Here is a 19275-nt window from a genome sequence, read left to right on the forward strand (position 1 = left end):
ATACATCGTCCTCCAGCCGACTTGTCTCCATGGGTCTTATGCTGCATCGGGCACCTTATGGCCGTCCTCCTGTGAGTCAAAGATTTTCGAATCGGACGAAAAACTGATAGTGAATTGTAACTTTCAGGGCCACCTAATGACGATGGATCACTCAAATTGCGTCCCGATTCAATACATCGTCCTCCAGCCTCCAGCTGCCTCGGGCACCTTATGGCCGTTCTGTTGTAGGTCAAAGATTTTCGAATCGGACGAAGAACTGATAGTGAATTGTAACGTTCAGGGCCACCTAATGACGATGGATCACTCAAATTGCGTCCCGATTCAATACATCGTCCTCCAGCAGACTTGTCTCCATGGGTCTATTGCTGCCTCAGGCACATTATGGCCGTTCTGCTGTGACTCAAAGATTTTAAAATCTGACGAGAAACTGATAGTGAATTGTAACATTCAGGGCCACCTAATGACGATGGATCACTCAAATTGCGTCCCGATTCAATACATCGTCCTCCAGCCGACTTGTCTCCATGGGTCTATTGCTGCCTCGGGTACCTTATGGCCGTTCTGGTGTGAGTCAAAGATTTTCGAATCGGACGAAAAACTGATAGTGAATTGTAACGTTCAGGGCCACCTAATGACGATGGATCACTCAAATTGCGTCCCGATTCAATACATCGTCCTCCAGCAGGCTTGTCTCCATGGGTCTATTGCTGCCTCGGGCACATTATGGCCGTTCTGCTGTGAGTCAAAGATTTTCGAATCGGACGAAAAACTGATAGTGAATTGTAACATTCAGGGCCACCTAATGAGGATGGATCACTCAAATTGCGTCTCGATTCAATACATCGTCCTCCAGCCGACTTGACTGCGTGGGTCTATTGCTGCCTCGGGCACCTTATGGCCGTTCTGCTGTGAGTCTAGATTATCGAATGGGACGAAAAACTGATAGTGAATTGTAACGTTCAGGGCCACCTAATGACGATGGATCACTCAAATTGCGTCCCGATTCAATACATCGTCCTCCAGCAGACTTGTCTCCATGGGTCTATTGCTGCCTCGGGTACCTTATGGCCTTTCCGCTGTGAGTCATAGATTTTCGAATCGGACGAATAACTGATAGTGAATTGTAACGTTCAGGGCCTCCTAATGACGATGGATCACTCAAATTGCGTCCCGATTCATCGTCATCCTGCAGACTTGTCTCCATGGGTCTATTGCTGCCTCGGGCACCTTATGGCCGTTCGCTTGTGACTCAAAGATTTTCGAATCGGACGAAAAACTGATAGTGAATTGTAACATTCAGGGCCACCTAATGACGATGGATCACTCAAATTGCGTCCCGATTCAATACATCGTTCTCCAGCCGACTTGACTCCATGGGTCTATTGCTGCCTCGGGCACCCTATGGCCGTTCTGCTGTGAGTCAAAGATTTTCGAATCGGACGAAATACAGATAGTGAATTGTAACATTCATGGCCACCTAATGACGATGGATCACTCAAATTGCGTCCTGATTCAATATATCGTCCTCCAGGCTACTTGTCTCCATGGGTCTATTGCTGCATCGGGCACCTTATCGCCGTTCTGCTGTGGGTCAAAGATTCTCGAATCGGACGAAGAACTGATAGTGAATTGTAACGTTCAGGGCCACCTAATGACGATGGATCACTCAAATTGCGTCCCGATTATATACATCGTCCTCCAGCAGACTTGTCTCCATGGGCCTATTGCTGCCTCGGGCACCTTATGGCCGTTCTGCTGTGACTCAAAGATTTTCGAATCTGACGAAAAACTGATAGTGAATTGTAACATTCAGGGCCACCTAATGACGATGGATCACTTAAATTGCGTCCCGATTCAATACATCGTCCTCCAGCCGACTTGTCTCCATGGGTCTATTGCTGCCTCGGGCACCTGATGGCCGTTCTGCTGTGAGTCAAAGATTTTCGAATCGGACGAAAAACTGATAGTGAATTGTAACGTTCAGGGCCACCTAATGAGGATGGACCACACAAATTGCGTCCCGATTCAATACATGGTCCTTCAGCCGACTTGACTCAATGGCTCTATTGCTGCCTCGGGCACCTTATGGCCGTTCTGCTGTGAGTCTAGATTATCGAATGGGACGAAAAACTGATAGTGAATTGTACGTTCAGGGCCACCTAATGACGATGGAACACTCAAATTGCGTCCCGATTCAATACATCGTCATCCTGCAGACTTGTCTCCATGGGTATATTGCTGCCTCGGGCACCTTATGGCCGTTCGCTTGTGACTCAAAGATTTTCGAATCGGACGAAAAACTGATAGTGAATTGTAACATTCAGGGCCACCTAATGACGATGGATCACTCAAATTGCGTCCCGATTCAATACTTCGTTCTCCAGCCGACTTGACTCCATGGGTCTATTGCTGCCTCGGGCACCTTATGGCCGTTCTGCTGTGAGTCTAGATTATCGAATGCGACGAAAAACTGATAGTGAATTGTAACGTTCAGGGCCACCTAATGACGATGGATCACTCAAATTGCGTCCCGATTCAATACATCGTCCTCCAGCAGACTTGTCTCCATGGGTCTATTGCTGCCTCGGGCACCTTATGGCCGTTCTGCTGTGAGTCAGAGATTTTTGAATCGGACGAAATACCGATAGTGAATTGTAACGTTCAGGGACACCTAATGACGATGGAACACTCAAATTGCGTCCCGATTCAATACATCGTCCTCCAGCAGACTTGTCTCCATGGGTCTATTGCTGCCTCGGGCACCCTATGGCCGTTCTGCTGTGAGTCAAAGATTTTCGAATCGGACGAAAAACATATAGTGAATTGTAACATTCATGGCCACCTAATGACGATGGATCACTCAAATTGCGTCCCGATTCAATACATCGTCCTCCAGCCTACTTGTCTCCATGGGTCTATTGCTGCATCGGGCACCTTATGGCCGTTCTGCTGTAGGTCAAAGATTTTCGAATCGGACGAAGAACTGATAGTGAATTGTAACGTTCAGGGCCACCTAATGACGATGGATCACTCAAATTGCGTCCCGATTCAATACATCGTCCTCCAGCCGACTTGTCTCCATGGGTCTATTGCTGCCTCGGGCACCTTATGGCCGTTCTGCTGTGAGTCAAAGATTTTTGAATCGGACGAAAAACTGATAGTGAATTGTAACGTTCAGGGACACCTAATGACGATGGAACACCCAAATTGCGTCCCGATTCAATACATCGTCCTCCAGCCGACTTGTCTCCATGGGTCTATTGCTGCCTCGGGTACCTTATGGCCGTTCTGGTGTGAGTCAAAGATTTTCGAATCGGACGAAAAACTGATAGTGAATTGTAACGTTCAGGGCCACCTAATGACGATGGATCACTCAAATTGCGTCCCGATTCAATACATCGTCCTCCAGCAGGCTTGTCTCCATGGGTCTATTGCTGCCTCGGGCACCTTATGGCCGTTCTGCTGTGAGTCAAAGATTTTCGAATCGGACGAAAAACTGATAGTGAATTGTAACATTCAGGGCCACCTAATGAGGATGGATCACTCAAATTGCGTCCCGATTCAATACATCGTCCTCCAGCCGACTTGACTGCGTGGGTCTATTGCTGCCTCGGGCACCTTATGGCCGTTCTGCTATGAGTCTAGATTATCGAATGGGACGAAAAACTGATAGTGAATTGTAACGTTCAGGGCCACCTAATGACGATGGATCACTCAAATTGCGTCCCGATTCAATACATCGTCCTCCAGCAGACTTGTCTCCATGGGTCTATTGCTGCCTCGGGCACCTTATGGCCTTTCCGCTGTGAGTCATAGATTTTCGAATCGGACGAAAAACTGATAGTGAATTGTAACGTTCAGGGCCTCCTAGTGACGATGGAACACTCAAATTGCGTCCCGATTCTTCGTCATCCTGCAGACTTGTCTCCATGGGTCTATTGCTGCCTCGGGCACCTTATGGCCGTTCGCTTGTGACTCAAAGATTTTCGAATCGGACGAAAAACATATAGTGAATTGTAACATTCATGGCCACCTAATGACGATGGATCACTCAAATTGCGTCCCGATTCAATACATCGTCCTCCAGCCGACTTGTCTCCATGGGTCTATTGCTGCCTCGGGCACCTTATGGCCGTTCTGCTGTGAGTCAAAGATTTTTGAATCGGACGAAAAACTGATAGTGAATTGTAACGTTCAGGGCCACCTAATGACGATGGATCACTCAAATTGCGTCCCAATTATATACATCGTCCTCCAGCAGACTTGTCTCCATGGGCCTATTGCTGCCTCGGGCACCTTATGGCCGTTATGCTGTGACTCAAAGATTTTCGAACCTGACGAAAAACTGATAGTGAATTGTAACATTCAGGGCCACCTAATGACGATGGATCACTCAAATTGCGTCTCGATTCAATACATCGTCCTCCAGCCGACTTGACTGCGTGGGTCTATTGCTGCCTCGGGCACCTTATGGCCGTTCTGCTGTGAGTCTAGTTTATCGAATGGGACGAAAAACTGATAGTGAATTGTAACGTTCAGGGCCACCTAATGACGATGGATCACTCAAATTGCGTCCCGATTCAATACATCGTCCTCCAGCAGACTTGTCTCCATGGGTCTATTGCTGCCTCGGGTACCTTAAGGCCTTTCCGCTGTGAGTCATAGATTTTCGAATCGGACGAATAACTGATAGTGAATTGTAACGTTCAGGGCCTCCTAATGACGATGGATCACTCAAATTGCGTCCCGATTCATCGTCATCCTGCAGACTTGTCTCCATGGGTCTATTGCTGCCTCGGGCAACATATGGCCGTTCGCTTGTGACTCAAAGATTTTCGAATCGGACGAAAAACTGATAGTGAATTGTAACATTCAGGGCCACCTAATGACGATGGATCACTCAAATTGCGTCCCGATTCTATACATCGTTCTCCAGCCGACTTGACTCCATGGGTCTATTGCTGCCTCGGGCACCCTATGGCCGTTCTGCTGTGAGTCAAAGATTTTCGAATCGGACGAAATACAGATAGTGAATTGTAACATTCATGGCCACCTAATGACGATGGATCACTCAAATTGCGTCCTGATTCAATATATCGTCCTCCAGGCTACTTGTCTCCATGGGTCTATTGCTGCATCGGGCACCTTATGGCCGTTCTGCTGTGGGTCAAAGATTCTCGAATCGGACGAAGAACTGATAGTGAATTGTAACGTTCAGGGGCACCTAATGACGATGGATCACTCAAATTGCGTCCCGATTATATACATCGTCCTCCAGCAGACTTGTCTCCATGGGCCTATTGCTGCCTCGGGCACCTTATGGCCGTTCTGCTGTGACTCAAAGATTTTCGAATCTGACGAAAAACTGATAGTGAATTGTAACATTCAGGGCCACCTAATGACGATGGATCACTCAAATTGCGTCCCGATTCAATACATCGTCCTCCAGCCGACTTGTCTCCATGGGTCTATTGCTGCCTCGGGCACCTGATGGCCGTTCTGCTGTGAGTCAAAGATTTTCGAATCGGACGAAAAACTGATAGTGAATTGTAACGTTCAGGGCCACCTAATGAGGATGGACCACACAAATTGCGTCCCGATTCAATACATGGTCCTTCAGCCGACTTGACTCAATGGCTCTATTGCTGCCTCGGGCACCTTATGGCCGTTCTGCTGTGAGTCTAGATTATCGAATGGGACGAAAAACTGATAGTGAATTGTACGTTCAGGGCCACCTAATGACGATGGAACACTCAAATTGCGTCCCGATTCAATACATCGTCATCCTGCAGACTTGTCTCCATGGGTATATTGCTGCCTCGGGCACCTTATGGCCGTTCGCTTGTGACTCAAAGATTTTCGAATCGGACGAAAAACTGATAGTGAATTGTAACATTCAGGGCCACCTAATGACGATGGATCACTCAAATTGCGTCCCGATTCAATACATCGTTCTCCAGCCGACTTGACTCCATGGGTCTATTGCTGCCTCGGGCACCTTATGGCCGTTCTACTGTGAGTCTAGATTATCGAATGCGACGAAAAACTGATAGTGAATTGTAACGTTCAGGGCCACCTAATGACGATGGATCACTCAAATTGCGTCCCGATTCAATACATCGTCCTCCAGCAGACTTGTCTCCATGGGTCTATTGCTGCCTCGGGCACCTTATGGCCGTTCTGCTGTGAGTCAGAGGTCTTTTAATCGGACGAAAAACCGATAGTGAATTGTAACGTTCAGGGACACCTAATGACGATGGAACACTCAAATTGCGTCCCGATTCAATACATCGTCCTCCAGCAGACTTGTCTCCATGGGTCTATTGCTGCCTCGGGCACCCTATGGCCGTTCTGCTGTGAGTCAAAGATTTTCGAATCGGACGAAAAACATATAGTGAATTGTAACATTCATGGCCACCTAATGACGATGGATCACTCAAATTGCGTCCCGATTCAATACATCGTCCTCCAGCCTACTTGTCTCCATGGGTCTATTGCTGCATGGGGCACCTTATGGCCGTTCTGCTGTAGGTCAAAGATTTTCGAATCGGACGAAGAACTGATAGTGAATTGTAACGTTCAGGGCCACCTAATGACGATGGATCACTCAAATTGCGTCCCGATTCAATACATCGTCCTCCAGCCGACTTGTCTCCATGGGTCTATTGCTGCCTCGGGCACCTTATGGCCGTTCTGCTGTGAGTCAAAGATTTTTGAATCGGACGAAAAACTGATAGTGAATTGTAACGTTCAGGGACACCTAATGACGATGGAACACCCAAATTGCGTCCCGATTCAATACATCGTCCTCCAGCCGACTTGTCTCCATGGGTCTATTGCTGCCTCGGGTACCTTATGGCCGTTCTGGTGTGAGTCAAAGATTTTCGAATCGGACGAAAAACTGATAGTGAATTGTAACGTTCAGGGCCACCTAATGACGATGGATCACTCAAATTGCGTCCCGATTCAATACATCGTCCTCCAGCAGGCTTGTCTCCATGGGTCTATTGCTGCCTCGGGCACCTTATGGCCGTTCTGCTGTGAGTCAAAGATTTTCGAATCGGACGAAAAACTGATAGTGAATTGTAACATTCAGGGCCACCTAATGAGGATGGATCACTCAAATTGCGTCCCGATTCAATACATCGTCCTCCAGCCGACTTGACTGCGTGGGTCTATTGCTGCCTCGGGCACCTTATGGCCGTTCTGCTATGAGTCTAGATTATCGAATGGGACGAAAAACTGATAGTGAATTGTAACGTTCAGGGCCACCTAATGACGATGGATCACTCAAATTGCGTCCCGATTCAATACATCGTCCTCCAGCAGACTTGTCTCCATGGGTCTATTGCTGCCTCGGGCACCTTATGGCCTTTCCGCTGTGAGTCATAGATTTTCGAATCGGACGAAAAACTGATAGTGAATTGTAACGTTCAGGGCCTCCTAGTGACGATGGAACACTCAAATTGCGTCCCGATTCATCGTCATCCTGCAGACTTGTCTCCATGGGTCTATTGCTGCCTCGGGCACCTTATGGCCGTTCGCTTGTGACTCAAAGATTTTCGAATCGGACGAAAAACTGATAGTGAATTGTAACATTCAAGGCCACCTAATGACGATGGATCACTCAAATTGCGTCCCGATTCAATACATCGTTCTCCAGCCGACTTGACTCCATGGGTCTATTGCTGCCTCGGGCACCCTATGGCCGTTCTGCTGTGAGTCAAAGATTTTCGAATCGGACGAAATACAGATAGTGAATTGTAACATTCATAGCCACCTAATGACGATGGATCACTCAAATTGCGTCCTGATTCAATATATCGTCCTCCAGGCTACTTGTCTCCATGGGTCTATTGCTGCATCGGGCACCTTATGGCCGTTCTGCTGTGGGTCAAAGATTCTCGAATCGGACGAAGAACTGATAGTGAATTGTAACGTTCAGGGCCACCTAATGACGATGGATCACTCAAATTGCGTCCCAATTATATACATCGTCCTCCAGCAGACTTGTCTCCATGGGCCTATTGCTGCCTCGGGCACCTTATGGCCGTTATGCTGTGACTCAAAGATTTTCGAATCTGACGAAAAACTGATAGTGAATTGTAACATTCAGGGCCACCTAATGACGATGGATCACTCAAATTGCGTCCCGATTCAATACATCGTCCTCCAGCCGACTTGTCTCCATGGGTCTATTGCTGCCTCGGGCACCTTATGGTCGTTCTGCTGTGAGTCAAAGAATTTCGAATCGGACGAAAAACTGATAGTGAATTGTAACGTTCAGGGCCACCTAATGACGATGGATCACTCAAATTGCGTCCCGATTCAATACATCGTCCTCCAGCAGGCTTGTCTCCATGGGTCTATTGCTGCCTCGGGCACCTTATGGCCGTTCTGCCGTGAGTCAAAGATTTTCGAATCGGACGAAAAACTGATAGTGAATTGTAACGTTCAGGGACACCTAATGACGATGGACCACACAAATTGCGTCCCGATTCAATACATGGTCCTTCAGCCGACTTGACTCAATGGCTCTATTGCTGCCTCGGGCACCTTATGGCCGTTCTGCTGTGAGTCTAGATTATCGAATGGGACGAAAAACTGATAGTGAATTGTACGTTCAGGGCCACCTAATGACGATGGAACACTCAAATTGCGTCCCGATTCAATACATCGTCATCCTGCAGACTTGTCTCCATGGGTATATTGCTGCCTCGGGCACCTTATGGCCGTTCGCTTGTGACTCAAAGATTTTCGAATCGGACGAAAAACTGATAGTGAATTGTAACATTCAGGGCCACCTAATGACGATGGATCACTCAAATTGCGTCCCGATTCAATACATCGTTCTCCAGCCGACTTGACTCCATGGGTCTATTGCTGCCTCGGGCACCTTATGGCCGTTCTGCTGTGAGTCTAGATTATCGAATGCGACGAAAAACTGATAGTGAATTGTAACGTTCAGGGCCACCTAATGACGATGGATCACTCAAATTGCGTCCCGATTCAATACATCGTCCTCCAGCAGACTTGTCTCCATGGGTCTATTGCTGCCTCGGGCACCTTATGGCCGTTCTGCTGTGAGTCAGAGATTTTTGAATCGGACGAAAAACCGATAGTGAATTGTAACGTTCAGGGACACCTAATGACGATGGTACACTCAAATTGCGTCCCGATTCAATACATCGTTCTCCAGCAGACTTGTCTCCATGGGTCTATTGCTGCCTCGGGCACCCTATGGCCGTTCTGCTGTGAGTCAAAGATTTTCGAATCGGACGAAAAACATATAGTGAATTGTAACATTCATGGCCACCTAATGACGATGGATCACTCAAATTGCGTCCCGATTCAATACATCGTCCTCCAGCCTACTTGTCTCCATGGGTCTATTGCTGCATCGGGCACCTTATGGCCGTTCTGCTGTAGGTCAAAGATTTTCGAATCGGACGAAGCGAAAAAGAGCGTAAAGAGAGCAATGAGAGAAGCATTCAACGAATTCGAACATAAAACATTGGCAAACAATCTAAACAAGAACCCTAAAAAGTTTTGGACATATGTAAAATCGGTAAGCGGATCTAAATCCCCTATTCAGTGACTCGTTGACCACGACGGCACCGAAACAGAGGACGACCGAAGAAAGGCAGAAATACTGAATTCAGTGTTCCGAAACTGTTTCACTGCGGAAAATCGTAACACGGTCCCTGACTTCAGCCGTTGCACGGACGCCAAAATGGAAAATATTGAAATAAACGATATCGGAATTGAAAAACAACTGCTATCACTTAGTAGCGGAAAAGCATCCGGACCAGACGAGATACCCTTAAGATTCTACAGTGATTATGCTAAAGAACTTGCCCCCTTTCTATCAGCAATTTATCGTAGATCGCTGGAAGAACGTAAAGTACCTAGCGACTGGAAGAAAGCGCAGGTCGTTCCCATTTTCAAGAAGGGTCATAAATCAGATGCGAATAATTATAGGCCTATTTCGCTTACTTCAATCTGTTGTAGAATAATGGAACATGTTTTGTGTTCTCGTATTATGACGTTCTTAGATAATACAAATCTCCTTCATCATAACCAATATGGATTCCGCAAACAGAGATCATGTGAAACTCAGCTCGCCCTATTTGCCCAAGAAATTCACAGTGCCGTAGACACTGGCGAGCAGATTGATGCCGTATTCCTGGACTTCAGGAAGGCATTTGATACGGTTCCGCACTTACGTTTAATGAAAAAAATACGAGCTTACGGAATATCGGACCAGGTTTGTGATTGGATTCAGGATTTCCTCAACATGTCATTCTTAACGGTTCAAAATCTGCAGATGTAGAGGTAATTTCGGGAGTACCGCAAGGAAGCGTGATAGGACCTTTATTGTTTACAATATACATAAATGACTTAGTTGACAACATCGGTAGCTCCGTGAGGCTATTTGCAGATGACACGGTTGTCTACAAGAAAGTAGCAACATCAGAAGACTCGTACGTACTCCAGGAAGACCTGCAGAGGATTAATGCATGGTGCGACAGCTGGCAGCTTTCCCTAAACGTAGATAAATGTAATATAATGCGCATACATAGGGGCAGAAATCCATTCCAGTACGATTATGCCATAGGTGGTAAATCATTGGAAGCGGTAACGACCGTAAAATACTTAGGAGTTACTATCCGGAGCGATCTGAAGTGGAATGATCACATAAAACAAATAGTGGGAAAAGCAGGCGCCAGGTTGAGATTCATAGGAAGAATTCTAAGAAAATGTGACTCATCGACGAAAGAAGTAGCTTACAAAACGCTTGTTCGTCCGATTCTTGAGTATTGCTCATCAGTATGGGACCCTTACCAGGTTGGATTAATAGAAGAGATAGACATGATCCAGCGAAAAGCAGCGCGATTCGTCATGGGGACATTTAGTCAGCGCGAGAGCGTTACGGAGATGCTGAACAAGCTCCAGTGGCGGACACTTCAAGAAAGGCGTTACGCAATACGGAGAGGTTTATTATCGAAATTACGAGAGAGCACATTCCGGGAAGAGATGGGCAACATATTGCTACCGCCCACATATATCTCGCGTAATGATCACAACGAAAAGATCCGAGAAATTAGAGCAAATACGGAGACTTACAAGCAGTCGTTCTTCCCACGCACAATTCGTGAATGGAACAGGGAAGGGGGGATCAGATAGTGGTACAATAAGTACCCTCCGCCACACACCGTAAGGTGGCTCGCGGAGTATAGATGTAGATGTAGATGTAGATAGTGAATTGTAACGTTCAGGGCCACCTAATGACGATGGATCACTCAAATTGCGTCCCGATTCAATACATCGTCCTCCAGCCGACTTGTCTCCATGGGTCTATTGCTGCCTCGGGCACCTTATGGCCGTTCTGCTGTGACTCAAAGATTTTAAAATCTGACGAGAAACTGATAGTGAATTGTAACATTCAGGGCCACCTAATGACGATGGATCACTCAAATTGCGTCCCGATTCAATACATCGTCCCCCAGCCGACTTGACTCCATGGGTCTATTGCTGCCTCGGGTACCTTATGGCCGTTCTGGTGTGAGTCAAAGATTTTCGAATCGGACGAAAAACTGATAGTGAATTGTAACGTTCAGGGCCACCTAATGACGATGGATCACTCAAATTGCGTCCCGATTCAATACATCGTCCTCCAGCAGACTTGTCTCCATGGGTCTATTGCTGCCTCGGGCACCTTATGGCCGTTCTGCTGTGAGTCAAAGATTTTCGAATCGGACGAAAAACTGATAGTGAATTGTAACATTCAGGGCCACCTAATGAGGATGGATCACTCAAATTGCGTCCCGATTCAATACATCGTCCTCCAGCCGACTTGACTGCGTGGGTCTATTGCTGCCTCGGGCACCTTATGGCCGTTCTGCTGTGAGTCTAGATTATCGAATGGGACGAAAAACTGATAGTGAATTGTAACGTTCAGGGCCACCTAATGACGATCGATCACTCAAATTGCGTCCCGATTCAATACATCGTCGTCCAGCAGACTTGTCTCCATGGGTCTATTGCTGCCTCGGGCACCTTATGGCCTTTCCGCTGTGAGTCATAGATTTTCGAATCGGACGAAAAACTGATAGTGAATTGTAACGTTCAGGGCCTCCTAATGACGATGGAACACTCAAATTGCGTCCCGATTCATCGTCATCCTGCAGACTTGTCTCCATGGGTCTATTGCTGCCTCGGGCACCTTATGGCCGTTCGCTTGTGACTCAAGGATTTTAGAATCGGACGAAAAACTGATAGTGAATTGTAACATTCAGGGCCACCTAATGACGATGGATCACTCAAATTGCGTCCCGATTCAATACATCGTTCTCCAGCCGACTTGACTCCATGGATCTATTGCTGCCTCGGGCACCCTATGGCCGTTCTGCTGTGAGTCAAAGATTTTCGAATCGGACGAAATACAGATAGTGAATTGTAACATTCATGGCCACCTAATGACGATGGATCACTCAAATTGCGTCCTGATTCAATATATCGTCCTCCAGGCTACTTGTCTCCATGGGTCTATTGCTGCATCGGGCACCTTATGGCCGTTCTGCTGTGGGTCAAAGATTCTCGAATCGGACGAAGAACTGATAGTGAATTGTAACATTCAGGGCCACCTAATGACGATGGATCACTCAAATTGCGTCCCGATTCAATACATCGTTCTCCAGCCGACTTGACTCCATGGGTCTATTGCTGCCTCGGGCACCTTATGGCCGTTCTGCTGTGAGTCAAAGATTTTCGAATCGGACGAAAAACATATAGTGAATTGTAACATTCATGGCCACCTAATGACGATGGATCACTCAAATTGCGTCCCGATTCAATACATCGTCCTCCAGCCTACTTGTCTCCATGGGTCTATTGCTGCATCGGGCACCTTATGGCCGTTCTGCTGTAGGTCAAAGATTTTCGAATCGGACGAAGCGAAAAAGAGCGTAAAGAGAGCAATGAGAGAAGCATTCAACGAATTCGAACATAAAACATTGGCAAACAATCTAAACAAGAACCCTAAAAAGTTTTGGTCATATGTAAAATCGGTAAGCGGATCTAAATCCCCTATTCAGTCACTCGTTGACCACGACGGCACCGAAACAGAGGACGACCGAAGAAAGGCAGAAATACTGAATTCAGTGTTCCGAAACTGTTTCACTGCGGAAAATCGTAACACGGTCCCTGACTTCAGCCGTCGCACGAACGCCAAAATGGAAAATATTGAAATAAACGATATCGGAATTGAAAAACAACTGCTATCACTTAGTAGCGGAAAAGCATCCGGACCAGACGAGATACCCTTAAGATTCTACAGTGATTATGCTAAAGAACTTGCCCCCTTTCTATCAGCAATTTATCGTAGATCGCTGGAAGAACGTAAAGTACCTAGCGACTGGAAGAAAGCGCAGGTCGTTCCCATTTTCAAGAAGGGTCATAAATCAGATGCGAATAATTATAGGCCTATTTCGCTTACTTCAATCTGTTGTAGAATAATGGAACATGTTTTGTGTTCTCGTATTATGACGTTCTTAGATAATACAAATCTCCTTCATCATAACCAATATGGATTCCGCAAACAGAGATCATGTGAAACTCAGCTCGCCCTATTTGCCCAAGAAATTCACAGTGCCGTAGACACTGGCGAGCAGATTGATGCCGTATTCCTGGACTTCAGGAAGGCATTTGATACGGTTCCGCACTTACGTTTAATGAAAAAAATACGAGCTTACGGAATATCGGACCAGGTTTGTGATTGGATTCAGGATTTCCTCAACATGTCATTCTTAACGGTTCAAAATCTGCAGATGTAGAGGTAATTTCGGGAGTACCGCAAGGAAGCGTGATAGGACCTTTATTGTTTACAATATACATAAATGACTTAGTTGACAACATCGGTAGCTCCGTGAGACTATTTGCAGATGACACGGTTGTCTACAAGAAAGTAGCAACATCAGAAGACTCGTACGTACTCCAGGAAGACCTGCAGAGGATTAATGCATGGTGCGACAGCTGGCAGCTTTCCCTAAACGTAGATAAATGTAATATAATGCGCATACATAGGGGCAGAAATCCATTCCAGTACGATTATGCCATAGGTGGTAAATTATTGGAAGCGGTAACGACCGTAAAATACTTAGGAGTTAGTATCCGGAGCGATCTGAAGTGGAATGATCACATAAAACAAATAGTGGGAAAAGCAGGCGCCAGGTTGAGATTCATAGGAAGAATTCTAAGAAAATGTGACTCATCGACGAAAGAAGTAGCTTACAAAACGCTTGTTCGTCCGATTCTTGAGTATTGCTCATCAGTATGGGACCCTTACCAGGTTGGATTAATAGAAGAGATAGACATGATCCAGCGAAAAGCAGCGCGATTCGTCATGGGGACATTTAGTCAGCGCGAGAGCGTTACGGAGATGCTGAACAAGCTCCAGTGGCGGACACTTCAAGAAAGGCGTTACGCAATACGGAGAGGTTTATTATCGAAATTACGAGAGAGCACATTCCGGGAAGAGATGGGCAACATATTGCTACCGCCCACATATATCTCGCGTAATGATCACAACGAAAAGATCCGAGAAATTAGAGCAAATACGGAGACTTACAAGCAGTCGTTCTTCCCACGCACAATTCGTGAATGGAACAGGGAAGGGGGGATCAGATAGTGGTACAATAAGTACCCTCCGCCACACACCGTAAGGTGGCTCGCGGAGTATAGATGTAGATGTAGATGTAGATAGTGAATTGTAACGTTCAGGGCCACCTAATGACGATGGATCACTCAAATTGCGTCCCGATTCAATACATCGTCCTCCAGCCGACTTGTCTCCATGGGTCTATTGCTGCCTCGGGCACCTTATGGCCGTTCTGCTGTGACTCAAAGATTTTAAAATCTGACGAGAAACTGATAGTGAATTGTAACATTCAGGGCCACCTAATGACGATGGATCACTCAAATTGCGTCCCGATTCAATACATCGTCCTCCAGCCGACTTGTCTCCATGGGTCTATTGCTGCCTCGGGTACCTTATGGCCGTTCTGGTGTGAGTCAAAGATTTTCGAATCGGACGAAAAACTGATAGTGAATTGTAACGTTCAGGGCCACCTAATGACGATGGATCACTCAAATTGCGTCCCGATTCAATACATCGTCCTCCAGCAGGCTTGTCTCCATGGGTCTATTGCTGCCTCGGGCACCTTATGGCCGTTCTGCTGTGAGTCAAAGATTTTCGAATCGGACGAAAAACTGATAGTGAATTGTAACATTCAGGGCCACCTAATGAGGATGGATCACTCAAATTGCGTCCCGATTCAATACATCGTCCTCCAGCCGACTTGACTGCGTGGGTCTATTGCTGCCTCGGGCACCTTATGGCCGTTCTGCTGTGAGTCTAGATTATCGAATGGGACGAAAAACTGATAGTGAATTGTAACGTTCAGGGCCACCTAATGACGATGGATCACTCAAATTGCGTCCCGATTCAATACATCGTCCTCCAGCAGACTTGTCTCCATGGGTCTATTGCTGCCTCGGGCACCTTATGGCCTTTCCGCTGTGAGTCATAGATTTTCGAATCGGACGAAAATCTGATAGTGAATTGTAACGTTCAGGGCCTCCTAATGACGATGGAACACACAAATTGCGTCCCGATTCATCGTCATCCTGCAGACTTGTCTCCATGGGTCTATTGCTGCCTCGGGCACCTTATGGCCGTTCGCTTGTGACTCAAAGATTTTCGAATCGGACGAAAAACTGATAGTGAATTGTAACATTCAGGGCCACCTAATGACGATGGATCACTCAAATTGCGTCCCGATTCAATACATCGTTCTCCAGCCGACTTGACTCCATGGGTCTATTGCTGCCTCGGGCACCCTATGGCCGTTCTGCTGTGAGTCAAAGATTTTCGAATCGGACGAAATACAGATAGTGAATTGTAACATTCATGGCCACCTAATGACGATGGATCACTCAAATTGCGTCCTGATTCAATATATCGTCCTCCAGGCTACTTGTCTCCATGGGTCTATTGCTGCATCGGGCACCTTATGGCCGTTCTGCTGTGGGTCAAAGATTCTCGAATCGGACGAAGAACTGATAGTGAATTGTAACGTTCAGGGCCACCTAATGACGATGGATCACTCAAATTGCGTCCCGATTATATACATCGTCCTCCAGCAGACTTGTCTCCATGGGCCTATTGCTGCCTCGGGCACCTTATGGCCGTTCTGCTGTGACTCAAAGATTTTCGAATCTGACGAAAAACTGATAGTGAATTGTAACATTCAGGGCCACCTAATGACGATGGATCACTCAAATTGCGTCCCGATTCAATACATCGTCCTCCAGCCGACTTGTCTCCATGGGTCTATTGCTGCCTCGGGCACCTTATGGCCGTTCTGCTGTGAGTCAAAGATTTTCGAATCGGACGAAAAACTGATAGTGAATTGTAACGTTCAGGGCCACCTAATGACGATGGATCACTCAAATTGCGTCCCGATTCAATACATCGTCCTCCAGCAGGCTTGTCTCCATGGGTCTATTGCTGCCTCGGGCACCTTATGGCCGTTCTGCTGTGAGTCAAAGATTTTCGAATCGGACGAAAAACTGATAGTGAATTGTAACATTCAGAGCCACCTAATGACGATGGATCACTCAAATTGCGTCCCGATTCAATACATCGTTCTCCAGCCGACTTGACTCCATGGGTCTATTGCTGCCTCGGGCACCTTATGGCCGTTCTGCTGTGAGTCTAGATTATCGAATGCGACGAAAAGCTGATAGTGAATTGTAACGTTCAGGGCCACCTAATGACGATGGATCACTCAAATTGCGTCCCGATTCAATACATCGTCCTCCAGCAGACTTGTCTCCATGGGTCTATTGCAGCCTCGGGCACCCTATGGCCGTTCTGCTGTGAGTCAAAGATTTTCGAATCGGACGAAAAACATATAGTGAATTGTAACGTTCATGGCCACCTAATGACGATGGATCACTCAAATTGCGTCCCGATTCAATACATCGTCCTACAGCCTACTTGTCTCCATGGGTCTATTGCTGCATCGGGCACCTTATGGCCGTTCTGCTGTGAGTCAAAGATTTTCGAATCGGACGAAAAACTGATAGTGAATTGTAACATTCAGGGCCACCTAATGAGGATGGATCACTCAAATTGCGTCCAGATTCAATACATCGTCCTCCAGCCGACTTGACTGCGTGGGTCTATTGCTGCCTCGGGCACCATATGGCCGTTCTGCTGTGAGTCAAAGATTTTCGAATCGGACGAAAAACATATAGTGAATTGTAACATTCATGGCCACCTAATGACGATGGATCACTCAAATTGCGTCCCGATTCAATACATCGTCCTACAGCCTACTTGTCTCCATGGGTCTATTGCTGCATCGGGCACCTTATGGCCGTTCTGCTGTGAGTCTAGATTATCGAATGGGACGAAAAACTGATAGTTAATTGTAACGTTCAGGGCCACCTAATGACGATGGAACACTCAAATTGGGTCCCGATTCAATACATCGTCCTCCAGCAGACTTGTCTCCATGGGTCTATTGCTGCCTCGGGCACCTTATGGCCTTTCCGCTGTGAGTCATAGATTTTCGAATCGGACGAAAAACTGATAGTGAATTGTAACGTTCAGGGCCTCCTAATGACGATGGAACACTCAAATTGCGTCCCGATTCATCGTCATCCTGCAGACTTGTCTCCATGGGTTTATTGCTGCCTCGGGCACCTTATGGCCGTTCGCTTGTGACTCAAAGATGTTCGAATCGGACGAAAAACTGATAGTGAATTGTAACATTCAGGGCCACCTAATGAGGATGGATCATTCAAATTGCGTCCCGATTCAATACATCGTCCTCCAGCCGACTTGACTGCGTGGGACTATTGCTGCCTCGGGCACCTTATGGCCGTTCTGCTGTGAGTCTAGATTATCGAATGGGACGAAAAACTGATAGTGAATTGTAACGTTCAGGGCCACCTAATGACGATGGAACACTCAAATTGCGTCCCGATTCAATACATCGTCCTCCAGCAGACTTGTCTCCATGGGTCTATTGCTGCCTCGGGCACCTTATGGCCTTTCCGCTGTGAGTCATAGATTTTCGAATCGGACGAAAAACTGATAGTGAATTGTAACGTTCAGGGCCTCCTAATGACGATGGAACACTCAAATTGCGTCCCGATTCATCGTCATCCTGCAGACTTGTCTCCATGGGTCTATTGCTGCCTCGGGCACCTTATGGCCGTTCGCTTGTGACTCAAAGATTTTCGAATCGGACGAAAAACTGATAGTGAATTGTAACATTCAGGGCCACCTAATGACGATGGATCACTCAAATTGCGTCCCGATTCAATACATCGTTCTCCAGCCGACTTGACTCCATGGGTCTATTGCTGCCTCGGGCACCCTATGGCCGTTCTGCTGTGAGTCAAAGATTTTCGAATCGGACGAAATACAGATAGTGAATTGTAACATTCATGGCCACCTAATGACGATGGATCACTCAAATTGCGTCCTGATTCAATATATCGTCCTCCAGGCTACTTGTCTCCATGGGTCCATTGCTGCATCGGGCACCTTATGGCCGTTCTGCTGTGGGTCAAAGATTCTCGAATCGGACGAAGAACTGATAGTGAATTGTAACGTTCAGGGCCACCTAATGACGATGGATCACTCAAATTGCGTCCCGATTCAAACATCGTCCTCCAGCAGGCTTGTCTCCATGGGTCTATTGCTGCCTCGGGCACCTTATGGTCGTTCTGCTGTGAGTCAAAGATTTTCGAATCGGACGAAAAACTGATAGTGAATTGTACGTTCACGGCCACCTAATGACGATGGAACACTCAAATTGCGTCCCGATTCAATACATCGTCTTCCTGCAGACTTGTCTCCATGGGTATATTGCTGCCTCGGGCACCTTATGGTCGTTCGCTTGTGACTCAAAGATTTTCGAATCGGACGAAAAACTGGTAGTGAATTGTAACATTCAGGGCCACCTAATGACGATGGATCACTCAAATTGCGTCCCGATTCAATACATCGTTCTCCAGCCGACTTGACTCCATGGGTCTATTGCTGCCTCGAGCACCTTATGGCCGTTCTGCTGTGAGTCTAGATTATCGAATGCGACGAAAAACTGATAGTGAATTGTAACGTTCAGGGCCACCTAATGACGATGGATCACTCAAATTGCGTCCCGATTCAATACATCGTCCTCCAGCAGACTAGTC

The sequence above is a fragment of the Schistocerca cancellata genome, chromosome 4 (assembly GCF_023864275.1).
Source record: "Schistocerca cancellata isolate TAMUIC-IGC-003103 chromosome 4, iqSchCanc2.1, whole genome shotgun sequence".
Taxonomy (NCBI): Eukaryota; Metazoa; Arthropoda; class Insecta; order Orthoptera; family Acrididae; genus Schistocerca; species Schistocerca cancellata.